The following is a 13,185-nucleotide window of genomic DNA, read 5'->3' on the forward strand; positions in this document are numbered from 1 at the left end:
AAAAAAGCCCTGAGCATTATGCCAGCATTTGAGGGGTTTGTTAAGTGCCAAGTTGTGTGCATTTTGTTAGACCCTAGGAGGGGGGGCCGCTCTGTTCACAACCTTTGCTACCTGTGCACCTGTGTTCTGTACATGCTGAACAAGACAGGCTTCACGTTTACCTCCCAGTAATAGCTGTTTTCTTCAGACTTCAAGGGAAAAGGGATTTCTGCAGCCCTCACCCAGGCATTGTCTAGGAGCCTCTGCACCTTTTTCAGCTCCCACCAGATTCAAGCCATCCTTAATTCCTAGCCAGTTTGGTCCTGAGGCTCCTGCTCCTGTTGCCTGCAGCTAGGTACCTCAGGGTGCAACCAGGTCTCCGCTTGTCTGTAGAGGCTTCAAGCCAACCAATTTGCCCTGCTCTTCCTTAAACTGAGGCATGCCCGTGCATGAGCAACTACAGGAACTGCCCGAATCTGGGCTTTGGGCCTTAGGGTGGTATAGATCAATAACCTACGCAAGAACCAAGGTGTTGCGATGTAGCAAAGGGGTGCTACTGTTTGGATTTTAAACAGCAGCACCACTGCTAATTTGCTTCCCTTGCACTGCTTTCCCAGACAGCGTACCTGGAATGGAGTGAGCACTAGCAGCCCCAGAAGAAGTGATTAGGTATTTGCCATCCATGCACAGACAAGTGCTTGGTGTGAGAAGCGGTGCCCGTTCTTGCATGAGAGGGAAGCTTTCTTTTCTGCAATTACCATTGCCTGTGCTGTGGGGACAGGCTGGCATCCCGTCTAAGATACGTCCACCCTATCGTGACTGTGGTGACTTCAAGTGAGGTGTGGGTGTGACAAGCGGGTTAAACAGACCAGCTCAGCCAGCACTAGCAGTTTTAACTGCAGCAGTGCAGAGCCTGGGATGGGCTAACTGGTCCAGCATTCCCCAGCTTCTTCTTAGGGGCTTTTCAACCCGTCTTGGGCTCTACTGGTAAATTCATAATCAGCTTATATAGGCCTGCATGACATGTCATGACAGGAATTTTAGACATATCTTAACAGCTCTGAGTCACAACATTGCTTTTTCTGTTAGCAGTTTCACCTACTGCTGTGCAGAAGTAAAGCCAGGGAGGATTGTTTCAGTAAACTAGAGCTGACCCATCTGCTCTCAGAAAATGCTAGGCAGGTAGGCAAGCTGAGCATCCTTCCGGGCTTTATGTAGCACTAGAGCTCCTGACATCTTAGGTTTGCTTTAGATACACTCCGTATCACTGTGCATGGTAGCTGTCCAACTCGCATCTCTTGGGTGCTGACAGTCCTAATATTTTCCAGGCAGAAGGTACTCTGTCTTGTAACAGAAGTTTTCTGTGATTCCTACAACATTTCAAAAAACCTGCACATACCTCTTTGCAGTCAGGTATTTCGATGCATTTTATTTACAGTTCCATCAAAAAGTTGTGCAAGTAGAGGTTCATGAAGGCAGTGATGTTCACACCTAGAGTTACTAGCAACTAAGTTTCTCTGATCAGACCATACTGTGCTACTCTATAGATATCTCACAGCTCCTGTAGTCTCTGGGAACCTGCAGATCCCTCCCTGCAAAGACACTGTACTATAATGCAGAAGCCACACGATTCAGTCACAGCCCGTGAGTCCCCAAACTCACAGAAAATGTACAGTGAGCTACCAGGGGAATTTCAGCCGTCTCCTGGAATCTGCAGTGGCCCTTTTCATCTGTCCTGATGCCAGTGCGGTATAAACTCGCATGTTGTATGGTACCTGCTGACCTAGTAATACTGTCTGAATCTTCTCCATGACAACACACTGCAATGTCCTGAGGTACAGGGAGGCATTCTGCAAGCAGGCAAAGCTGGCCAGGGAGTCAGCGTATCAGATGTAAACAGTATAATTTTAGCATACGTCTTGTCTATGAGGAAGCTGGAGGCACAAATGCAAAGAAACAAAATGTCTCCCCAGAGGAAAGAAAATTCCTGAACATGAGAGAGAAGAAAGAAATGGCACAATAGAAGATTTAACCTTCAAATCATAGGAAACATGGTTTATAGATCTTATGCAACAGATGTGCATGACCAAACAGCTCCTTTCACACAATGTTTTGGATAACCTCAGGGAATGAAGAATGGTGGAGGGTACTTAGGACCATAGGTAAGAAAGGAACAGTGTTTTCCAACAAGGGTTGGCACTGGCTTGAAAGCTGAGTGGAGAAGTGTGGAAAAGCTGTTCTAGACACCTCCAAAAATGGTGGCTCTCACACCACTACAGCAAAGAAACATGTCCTGAATGCATGGTGGGAGTAAGGAGGGAAAAGAGAATCCAGCTCCATGGAGCTGGAATAAGTGCATGGAGGACTTAAATGAGTGGACAATATAATGAAAATAGGACTGGGACCCTAATAAGAGTCACAATGAATTTTGAATTTTTTAAGGTTTCCTTCCTGTTGAAGGCTCCTCCCTTACAGTAGCAAAGAGAAGCCTTCTGCAGTACCCCAGCCCGGTGGCTTCCTCCACCCCAAGCTTGCCTGGGTGCCTCAAGGGGGCTGGCAGGCAGCACCCCATGACATTAGGAGGGAGTTTGAGCTAAGCTGCCACCCTTTGGGCTCTGGGTCAGCAGCCAAGGGTGCCCAGCAGAGGCTCCTATGGAGAGGGTGATGAGGAGTGTTTCTTCTAGCGTTTGAATGCAAGCTGGCACTAAAAGGATTTTACCCTGTGTCGGTGCTAGGATGATGAACTACAGAGGTATCTAGCTGAAGGGCACAGGATGAGGAAGCACTTTTCTGCTGAAGATTGTTTTAATTCTGTTCCCCCCCCCACCCCCATTAAATATCAAATTTAATGTCAAACTGCCAGAGGTTGGTAGAGACCCACAACATGCCCATAGCCCAGTTCTGGTTAGGGAACCAGCGAGGAGGCTGGCAGTGTCGCACAAAGGCCAGATCCATGCATAGCTTTATCTGTAAGCACCATTTCGATTCAGTCGCCAGACCACAGGGCTGCCAGCTGGGTTCATGCCTGGTAAAGGTCAATCGCCCAAAGGCAAGCACATGGTGACAACTAGCACAGTCCTGTGTCAGAACAGAGGTGACACCATGGCCAAAGGAAACGTGGGGCTAGGGCTGTTTCCAAGGAGGGCAGGGACCTTCTGAAAGGGAAAGCCAGGTTAAAGGGGAATCATAATCCTCAACTGTGCAGTAACAGTGTGGGAAGAGAGGCCTGCTCAAAAGGAAATGGGTCCTCGACTGTCTCACCACTGGCAGGTTGTGTGTGGGCTCATGCCCCCATCTTCTCTGGCAGGGGCAAGAAGCAGACCCTGAACAGAAAGGGGGGGAGGGGGGCAGAAGGCTGGCTGCAGGGATGCAACCTCCTAGGTCAGACCTTGTCAGTCAAAGCTCTCACTTTGATTTCACTTGCAGACAGGACCCTAAATATCAGCGGGGGACTGGGCTTCAACCATCAGTGACTTGTACAACCCTGAAACCTGGTCATGCATTCACGTTCTGATGTATTTGCTTGGACATTAAGGCAGGCTTGTGAGGCTTTCCAGCACACCAGCTGGATGCTTCACAGCCACATCCCAGCCATGACTTTGAAACAGCAGAACAGGTTGTATCTCATCCTTCCCCAGTTCAAGTCAGCAGGATTAGTTGGTTATTCAGGAGTCCGTTCCTCCATCAACAGAGTGGAGGCAAAAAAAGTATAAGTGTTCTTACATATGCCAGCTAGCTGACAGGATCAATATGCAAAGGGACTCCCTGATTTCTGACATGACTAAGCCCTCAGACGACTGTTTGTTTTTACCATATGGCTCTATCACTTGATAAATTAGTGCCCTAGATATGCTGGTTGTTTGCCATTCTGCCACCAAATTAATTCAGGAGTGTGGGCACATACAACCGCGGTTTCTGCACTGTTGTCACCATTTCTGAGGTCTCCAGACCTATTGCAAACTGCAGTATTTTTGCAGCCCCTCCTACCCCCCCTCCCTGGCACCAGCTACCAAAGGGATTAAACATGGCGTGTTATCTGCTGCAGTGGCTTAATCACTAAGCAAAGTGCTCATCCCCTGACTGCAAGGTCAAGGAATTATCTTCCTGACAGATAATGCAGCCAGGGCTTGGAATGAAATGAGGAGCTGAACTGTCATTGCGAGCCCACAGGCCCCAGCTTTATTGCAGTTTCTGGGAGAGTAATGCCATCAAGATGCTATGGAAGTGCAGCGTGACTTTTCCCATCTGCCCTGAGAGGCCTCTTGATGGCAGGGGAAGATAAACAGATAAACACAAGAAAAATGGTATTCAGATTTGTGCACACATGTCTCCCTCCCATAAACACCCCCTATGCCAAACCTGTCCCTCTAAGAACAAAAGGTTTTGATGGCTGAATATATTTGGCACCACATACTAAAAAGAGAACATTGTGCAGGAAGAGCTTTTAATAGACTGTGAAGAACTAACTGAGCACTAAGTCTGGGCCGGGAAAGTGACCTCGGGGGAAACACATATACCTAGAAATATGGTTTCGGGGGGGCAGAGGTCCTGTGCACTAGTTTCAGTAGAAGGTGGGATGTCCTGTTCCCATGTAAGCTAGCCTGCCAGCCCCACAGCTCACTGCGTTCAGAGACAGTCCCACTGGGCTGCAAGAGGGCAACTGAAGGCAGCAGTGGAATAGCTCTTCATTCAAGATTTAAATACAAGGAATCCAGATCTGCTGCCACTGTAAAAGACTGAGGACAACTCCTGACACAGAGAGCTACAAAACCAGATTCTTACTAGGGATTAACACAGGGCATCAACTCCCACAGCTTTGCTGTGAGCACCTCGGGACCTTCTGCACACACCCAGGCAGGACAAGCCACGGTCCCCTGCCTAGTGGCTGCCCAAGATTGGCCCCATTTCGTAGATGAGGAAGTCAGTCGTAAGCTGTGATTACAGAAAAAGGCTGAGAAGATAAGACTCTCTACCCAAAGCTGGGTGATATGAATAGCTCCCAGCTCCCCAGGTGACTCCTTGGAGGTCACATACATGACAGTAACCGCAGAGGAGGAACCCTCACCTCTTCACCTTAGCCAAGAGGCCAGGTCCCTATGACTCTGGTAGGAATCACACACACACTACATCTTCCTTGTTGCACCTTTCAAAAGCAGCTAAGCAATCAAAGGACATTTTCCCACCTCCCTCTACATCTTGCCTTTTGCAGTCCTGCTGTTCCCTAAAGATCACAGTTATAATAATACATCTGTGAAATACCCACGCCCTGCCAAGTCTGTGTGCCTTACCTGTGAACAGCAAGGGCCACCCGGCAGCCAGAGGCGTTGCTCTCCTCCGTCTTCCCACCAAGAAGCAGCACTGAAGATGAGATGTGAGATGCAACAGAAGCAGCTCCCACCTCAAGGCACTAGATTAGCCCAGAGTCTGCTTGGCAGATTCCACTCTTCTTCAGCTATAAATCAAAATAAAAATGTTTTTATTACTTTCAACTCTGAAACATGAAGGGTCAGGTCATCTTTGAGATCTGTGTCTCTATTAAACTTTGTAGACTGAGGTCACAACTGTGGGGAGGTGGGAGAGACAGAGCAACTGCTGACACTGCATTTTCTAGGAAAGCAAGCTGGATGGGCAGGTTGGTAGTTCAAGCTTTCTAAGCTGAATGCATTGCATATGAAGAGCAAGAGGGAGGCTTCCTGAGATCACGTGTGTGCTGTTTGTCCTCCCGGGTCAGGGCACAGACATCAATGTCCTTTCCACACACTCACCTCCAACAGCTCCAGCCTAACAACAGAGACAGAGATACTTAAAAAAAATACAGGCAGGACTGGCAGGCAGAATAAGTAACCTGCCTGCCCTGCAAGGGACCTGATAAGCTAGCTGCAAAGAAGGGTCCTTCTTTCCCATCACTTATTTCAGGTGAAAACAACAAAACCCCGTAGTGCTCCATGTGGAAAACTGAGTGCTAATAAAGCTTTGGCTTTCCACTCAGCTGCTGCTTCTCAGCTCCCCTCCCTTTCCCACCTACACCTCTCTGCGCCTTTGGGGAAATCTGATAATACGTATATTTCTGCATTGGTCTTAATTAGGAAAAAAGATTGCTCTCTTCATTAAGTGACTCTGAAGAGCAGATATGGGGGAACGTGCATCCGAGAGCTGTCTGCCTTGCAGCCTGCCAGGGGCCTTGTCTCCTCAATGTCTGTTCTACGGCCGCTGTCCCCGCAGCCACCACAACCCAAGCCTCAATGTCACTTTGGCCATAGCAGAAAGCTGGACAATCCCATCACAAAACCCACATTTCTGCTCTGGAGCACAGATGTGCAAGAAACCCTTTTAACCACATGGAAATCAAGCACTTTCTACCTCTCCTTTGCGTGCTTCTCTCCACAGGGATGATGCTTGAGGTTGTGGCTGGGTATGTACTCCAGGGCTTGTTCTGGTCAAGTTAAAAGCTGCTCCCCAGGAAGGGCAATGGCTACACAAGTCTACCAGGTCAGCTGGGGGATGGCATGAGCTGCCTTCTCCTTCCACAAAACTCCAGCCAGGCACCTCTGCTTAGACTGATTTTCCCATTTCATTGAGCTTCACTTCTCCCTACAAGTAGACTTTATTCATGACTTCCTCTACATTCCATCATGGTCCAGCTGACAGCATGACCACCAAGAAAAGGATCATCTCTTCCAGTGAATTCACTACCCCCCAGCCTCCAAAGGCTACAGCCACTAGCCTGGATAACAACACATAGTCCTGAAAAAAACGGCCTGTATATGTCTAGATACAAACAGCCCTTGGAAAATGTATGTAATTAAATACAACTCCTTCAGCAGTGAGTGTGAGGAGTCTGGGCCAGCCACTGCTTTCCTTCTTTTCCCTGTTAGTGATGCCAGCTCCATGGAAGGTGGTGTGGCCTGAAAATCCTTCCTGCTGTGTGAGATGGGGTCCCTCACACCAAGCACTTTGGTTCCCCTCCTCCCCCTTGGTCCGGTGCTGCCAGCTGGGTTTGCCAGGTTTCCCTTGGGGACCCCTCTGCCTTTCAGCTCTCCGTGCACAGCCAAGCCACATGCACAGCCAGCCCACATGCTCCCCAGCCAGGTGCTGCTCTGGAACACCTCCTGGAGGGTTCATGCTGGGGCGTGTTTAGGTGTGTGTTGGTCCAGGCAGAAATAATGCAGACAGGGAAATCCCCAGTAAGTGCCAGAGACAACATGCCGCAGATCTTGTTCCCAAGCCTTTCTCGCCATAGATTAGAATAATGCTAAAATTCACCCAGTGGTAAGTAGGTGAAATGTATTCATCTGTGGCAGACAGGAGAAGAGATTAGAGGCCATAGTGGTCTTTCCTAACTTTAAGCTTTTCAATAAATCCCTGAAGATTAAGGAGAGAGGAGATTCCGTAAAATAAAATCTGATTTGTCTTTGGCACAGCTGTCCATCCAAAGATGAGTACTCACATCCTGCTTATGTTTAATTCACATTTCTCCACACCCAGCCTCCAGAAAGTGAGCTGAAGTTATGACCTCACTACCATCATTAGCACCCGTAACATGGCAGGCTGTGATACCAGGGCCGTAGGGATGGCAAATAGTGACCCATGTCTCCTCAGAAAGGAGAGAAGATTCATTTCTTGTTGCCTTGGGAACTCACACCCTTTCACAACAAACATCACCTGGACAGGCAGAGAAAAAGCAGAATATAGTCCTGTCTGTTCTACTGTCTCCTGACCTTATACAACATGTCCTCCTTCCTCCATAATTGATGTCTCCTGCTGCAGAAGCAGCCGCGGCTTCTGCTTCTTTGGCTATCCCATTACAGCAGTAAAAAGTGCAAGCAAATTATTCTGCAGAACAATTCAAATGCATTCAGTGCCTTAAATCAGGAAATCTTTCTTTATAACACCACCTCCTCCTTGCTGTGCAGCTACACTGTCCACTGTCTGGGGGACACACAACCTCCTCCTCCAAGTAAAAGGTTACTTGTTTTCTTTTCTGTGACATAAACATCCCCAATGCATTTAAGAGGGATGCATTTCCAGGGCTTTTAGGATGTAGTTGTATTTTGTTAAATCATGCAGATAAGAAAGTGGGGAGGAGATTTCTGGCTTGCCAGCTGTCTGACCTGGCTTATTTACATGATATTAGGACTAGGAAATGCACTAGTTTTATAGCCTTCGTGATTTGAGACTATTTATCAGGAGAAAGGTAACAGCAAGGAAAAGGGCCCATCAGGCTTTCTATACACCAACTTTAAAACCCACAGCAGCTCTGAGCCCCATGCCCCAGCCCCTGCCCTGGGACAGGCTGCTTGCCCCCTTCACTGGCACTGCTCTGCACGTGGGAGCTGCATGCCCTGCCATGCCCACAGGGAGCTGCCACCACTGACCCTCATCCAGGGGAGCCGGACAGATGCTCAGCTCCATGCCTTGAGCAGGTCGCTGAAAGACTTGGAAAAACTGAGGCTGCAACTGACCTGGCTGCTGCAGGGTGGAGGAGCAGAACTGTTTCTCTGTGCAGGATTAACAGGCTGTCCTTGCTGGGGCTGTTTGCTCACACGCAGCTTTCTCTGTGGGTCTGGCAGTGGCAGCTACAGTAAAGACTCCAGGGTGACCTTCAGTTATAAAGCACACCATGTTTCACCTGAAAGTAAAGCTTTCTGGTCTGCTCTCTGCCTATGAGGAAAGAAAATCAGAGGAAAAAACAGAAAATATTTCTGAGCATATTATTTTTGGGCAAATTATTTTCAGGCAAAACAAGAAAAAAAAAAAACACCTCATTATGAAATACTTCTTTCAATAGATGACATATATTTGAGATCTGCATTTAATACATGTCATCATTTTATGTATGTGTGTATATATATGCATGCATCTGCACATATATACATACCTGTGTGTGAATACATTGAGGGGGGTGAGGTGAGTTGGATTCCATGCTCGTTAGCAGCTTGCAAGGGACACACGATGCCAGCCGACTTTCTGAAGCACAGGAACCCTGAGCCTCCCAGCAAAGACTCAGGCTGGTTTGGCAGAGGCACCAGTTCCTCAGCCTGCCCCTTACGCCTGTGAAACACACCTGGACAAGAGCTGGGACGTGCACCCTGAAAGGGCCCACACTGCAGGGGTGAGGCAAGGGGGGACCAGGCACCTCCTGCCCACCTTTGCACTTGCAGGGCTTGGCCCAAAGCCACGTATGAAGTGGGCTGTGGAGCAGGGAAGGAAGGTGCCTGGTTAACAGCCCCGGGTATTCGCTGCCCATCTCTATGCATTTTCTGCATGAAACACTCAAGTCTGAAAGACTTTGCAAGTAGGATGAATAATATTTTCTAGACAGAACGCCAGTGTTATGAAAAAAGCATGAGCAGCTACTGTCATCTGCAGCCCAGGTCTCACCTCCTTTGCCCTCTCCAAGGGGAGTGGCTCCCCAGCTCCACCATGGCACCCCCCTGCCTGGGTGGCACCATCCTCCCACCGCTCCCAGTGCAGCAGAGCCTGCCAGGGCGATGCTATTTTCCACGCCCGTGAGATAGCCGCAATTAGCCAAAGATGAACAACAAAGGCCAGCTGAGGGAGCAGGCTGGAGGGGAAGGTGGGGAGAAGCCAGGGAGAAGCCAGCTTGCCCTTCACAATTCTGCTCAGAGCTGGGGAGAGCTGGATGGGCAGGGAGGGAGAGGGAGGGGATGTTCCTCATGCTCCGACCCTCTTCAAGTACAGGCAGGACCAAAACTCCTGACACAGGGAATGCACCAGAACCAGAACAAACAAGAACCAACATCTTTCAGGTCTGCTCCCTCCTGTCTGGCCAAGGACAGATGATCAGGAAGCTTTATTCCTCTGCAGTCTGCTAGCTGCAACAGCTATTCTTTGCTTCCCTGCTAGGTCTGCTCATTCCTTCCAATTCAGCTGGAAAGCAACTGCTTTCCCTTCTCCTTCTCTCCTGTCCTCACCTGGGAACGAAGCACAGGCAGCCCCCCGCCAGGCAGCCCCTGCAGCCTCCCAGCACTGACCTGGGACCGAAAGGGTGGGTAGAGCAGAGCGCTACACGGGCAGGGACAGGGAGATGCTCTTCTCCCTTCAGGGAATGAACGAGGTGCCTTCCACACCTGCTCCCAAAGGCCTTTCCTAAGGCTGGCTCATTAAATCCCCTCCCTCCACTCTGCTGCTGAAAGGTCAGGGGCACAGGCCTGCCCTGCCGGGATCCAAGTGGCCAGAGGCAGTGCGGGCGCTGGGATGCAGGAGCAGCTCAGGCAGTGGGTATGGGTTTCTCTGCTCCTGCATGGCAGCACAGGGCTGCAAGCTGAGCTCCTGCCTGCTTGCAGGGGGAAGCCAAAGGTTCCCGTGACATTGAGCCCCTGTGAGTTTGGCTGGAGAGGTGTCACGAACGTCTTTTGCTGCATACAGGTCTGGGGGTGCTCGATGTTGCCACAACCCCCCTGCTGCTTTTGAATAAGGCTGTTACTCAGCAGCAGTTAGTCACAGCTGGAGGGATTTTCTTTGTAGTGAGCAGCCACCAAACCTAATCCCATGGCCAGCATCAGGAGCCAGCCACAAGCTAAAAGGAGAACATAGATTTAGCGGACACGCTCCCTCAGCATCAGTCAAAGCAAGGGGCTAAAGTCTCCTCCAAACAAATCCATTTTCCCTTAGTGCAGGGCTGGCTTCAGACTTTGAATACAGTGTGTCCTGCCACTTCTCCTCACCCAGGCTTTGCACAATTGCTTATTTTACCCGTCTATGGTACCTTTGAATGACTGGGACTTTTCTGTCCTCATTTTGGAGCCCACGTTCCCCCTACATAGAGAGGAAAGCTGGCTCTGCCTGCACATTGTTTCTCTCAATCTAGATAAATTCTGCATTAAACCACACCTGTTCTTTATTTGTGGGCAAGGAGAAACTACAAGAGACATTTAGGAGCAGGAGCAAAAAAAAAAGTGTGCCTGGCTTCACTGCTATTCCCCACATCCCCTCGTGGGTCAGACCATTTGTCTGAAGTACTGCACGCTCGATCAAAGGGGGATCTAGAGGGCTGCTGCTGCAGGCTAGAGAAGTTTCTGAACATCCAGATCAACTGAGAATTGCAGGAATTTCCAGCTTCTGCCAGTCAACCTGTAGATATCCAAAACCTTTCCAGTACCAACATACTGATTTTTGCCCCTCTGAGCAGCTGCTGCATACACACAGCTACCCGCAAAGGAGGACAACTGTAAGCCACGTCCCCACATCACCTAACTAGGCCATGCCAGTGCTAGCTCAGCTGTGTTTTCTCACTGTGTCTTGCTCAGCAGCAGTAAGCTGGGGAGAGGAAAAGGGGGCCTTAGCTGCAGACCCTTCTCTGAGCACCTGGGACTGGACTCCAGTTGGGACCCAGGGTGCTTTTTGCTTACTGAGAAATAGGACACGCTTTATTTTTTAAGCACACCAACCCACTATCAGTAGTGCTCTAGTTTTTAGTCACACCTGCTGCACTCCTACTTTTCAGTCTCATTCCTGGTAAAGTCTCCTCACCTTGTCCTCACCTGCGGCAAGCATGAGTGTTGTGCTGCCAGCAGAATCAGGAAAGCAAAGGAGGAATGAACTCATTGGCTGTTCCCAAGTAAGCTGCAACCCATTCTCTCTGGCAATCTTTGCAGCAAGCCTGCTCCTCTCTTGCTACGAAAGCCACAGCATTCCCACCTTCTAGCCAAGTCATTTTAAGTCTCCTCACAGTCTCACATGCCACTGAAATGAGTGCACCTAAGAGCACAGCCTACCTCTGTCACCCAGGGTCCTTGAGTGCTTGTGAACCATCCCAAAGATGGAACTCCACCATGCGTACTGTTTTCTTGTTTGTGCCTGTGCTTTCAGCAGTGGCTCTAACACAAGCCTCCAGCCATGCTTGCATCAAGGCTGAAAGAGCCAGCACCTTTTTTGAACTGGGCTTAATCCCATTGCACCAAGTCAGTTTTCTCACGCCCACCATAAACAGCTCATTTTCAAGCCCCCTAAATGCTAAAATGCTAAAAATATTTACTTCTATTTTGCAGAGCTTAGGGGGAAAAAAAAAAAAAAGAGAAAAAAAAAAGCCAACAAAAAACAGAACCCGTTTTCCTCATGCCAGAGGAGCAGGGGCTGGCATCTCCTGCAGGCAGCTGCTGACATACAGAGGAAAACAGGGGCTTTCTCCTGCCCCCAGAATTAATGATGAAGAAAACAATGGTAGCAGCAGCTCTAGGACGGGACCTGTTCCTCTGCTCTTGGATGGTTTCCACAGAGAGGTTTGAGGCAGGGGTGCAGTCAAGAAGAACTCAAGGGTAAGCAAAGTTCATGTATTTTAAGCAATGCAAAGTTTGCACTTTTCATGATCATAAAATAAGAACACATGACCCTGCCGAGTTATTTATTGCAACACCTCTGACTTAGCAAAAGGTGCCTTTGCTACCCTCACAAAGTGGCCTTTATGATTTTTCTTCCTCTGAAATGCCAGATCTGCCAACATGGGGGGGGGATAAAAAAATATGTTGGTTTCAGCAGTACAGCACATCCTACACTTCGTACTGGTGGCCAATACAAGCAGAAAGAGCTCAGACACCTGAGCGAGTACTCGGTTGGATCTTTATCCATTTTGGCTTTGGAGTTAAACCTGCAGCAGGAAGTAAATGCTACTTAATATAGAAGAAGGGATGTGATCTCAGTGGGCAGAGAGGTACTGCAGGTTGTCAATAAAGCACACGTGGCTGCCAAGCTGATGGTCCCACCTGGCCCCGCTTATGGTGACTGTCACCCCCACAGGACACCTCTGGCCCAGCTCTCAGGTGGCTGACTACAGCCAGTTCCTCAGGCTTGGTCATTTCTCTCATTGGTGGCCATGCTCAAGCTAGGTGGATAAGAAATTGTGCACGGACTAGGCGAAAAACTACAGAATTGTCCTTGCACCAAGAGCATCAGGTAGAAAATGCTAAAAATAACAGCATCCTTCACAGTCACAGCAGCACAAAGAAGCACTGAGTGTCCAGGCAAGCCCCAGGACCAGCCTGAAGCTAAACCCTGGAAAAAAACTTTCAGAGCACGGCCACCTTCCTGGGAGCAACTTCTTACTAGACACAACGTGAGCCATCTTCTTCTGTCCCTCTAGCAACAACGAGTAACTGCATTGAAAAGTATTCAAAACAGACTATTTCTGTGAAAAACCAACATCTTATTTCCAGAGAGAGACCTTGTTACACTAATGTCCTAAGCGGA

The sequence above is a fragment of the Falco naumanni genome, chromosome 7 (genome assembly GCF_017639655.2).
Source record: "Falco naumanni isolate bFalNau1 chromosome 7, bFalNau1.pat, whole genome shotgun sequence".
Taxonomy (NCBI): Eukaryota; Metazoa; Chordata; class Aves; order Falconiformes; family Falconidae; genus Falco; species Falco naumanni.